Genomic DNA, 1,185 nt, shown 5'->3' with positions numbered 1-1,185 from the left:
CTGCTCGGGCCGCACCGACCTGTCCCGCTAAGATGCTCCCGCCGGGCAGGACATCCCTTCGGCTCTGCCCGGCAGGCACCCACGGCCGCGCCCGGCCACTCGTGCTCGCGGGGGGAGAGGTCGGAGTGTGGTCTCGTGGTTTCTAGTTGAATTACGCTCGCCTTAAAGCATTTGCAAGAGTTTGAAGTGAAGAGCCTGATACTTGAAAATCCGTTTTAGGAAAGTGAAGGGGGTTGAAAAAATGTGGACCTTCATCGGATTGTTATGTGGCTGCCCAGCGTGGCTATTAGTACAAAAACTCAAACAACGCCAGCAACGAAAAGCCCTTCTAACCCTAGGGAAGATGTAAACCCTGCCACACACTTCAGAACACGCTAGAAAATGCATTCCTCTCCAAGTTTCTCAGTTGGTACCTGCTTGGCTACTTAAAGCTTTAATAAGCTGAAAGGGCACCTAACAGTCGTGTGGAGCAAAGTCCTGGCTACATAAAGCTTCAGTAGGCTGAAAGGGCACCTAACACTCGTGTGGAGGGAAGTCCTGCACTGCTATATATCCCTTTACCACGGTTCCATGCAGGAGCAGGTGTCTTGCCTCTTTTCCCATGGAAATAACCAATACTAGTGTATTGCATGTGGCATATAAATGGAATGGAGCTTTTAGAAAGCTTCTCTTGTAATTTCTTCAGAAAAGTAATTAAAATGAGGCTGTTTAATACAAGGCTTCTGCCTTGTATTGTTCTTCCCCTGCAAGGTCCACAAGAGAGTTTTAGCTGGTTTTGTTAAGAATATGTTGAAGAAACCTGACTGCCTGAAATGTTCCCTTCCCCTACTTAGCTGCATGGGGCATCACACCCACATCTCGAGAGGACTGCATTATTTGTATGCTTGTTTCTGGCCTACTCTTTTTTAGGAAGAAAAGGAGAAACATTTTCCATGTAATCATTACAAGGAAAAAAAGAATTGTTTTTAGCTGGTTTTGTTAAGAATATGTTGAAGAAACCTGACTGCCTGAAATGTTCCCTTCCCCTACTTAGCTGCATGGGGCATCACACCCACATCTCGAGAGGACTGCATTATTTGTATGCTTGTTTCTGGCCTACTCTTTTTTAGGAAGAAAAGGAGAAACATTTTCCATGTAATCATTACAAGGAAAAAAAGAATTGTTTTTCAGCATTTACAGATTATC

Source organism: Acanthisitta chloris, unplaced genomic scaffold (genome assembly GCF_000695815.1).
Source record: "Acanthisitta chloris isolate BGI_N310 unplaced genomic scaffold, ASM69581v1 scaffold16673, whole genome shotgun sequence".
Classification (NCBI taxonomy): Eukaryota; Metazoa; Chordata; class Aves; order Passeriformes; family Acanthisittidae; genus Acanthisitta; species Acanthisitta chloris.
Note: the sequence above shows the minus strand (reverse complement) of the source record.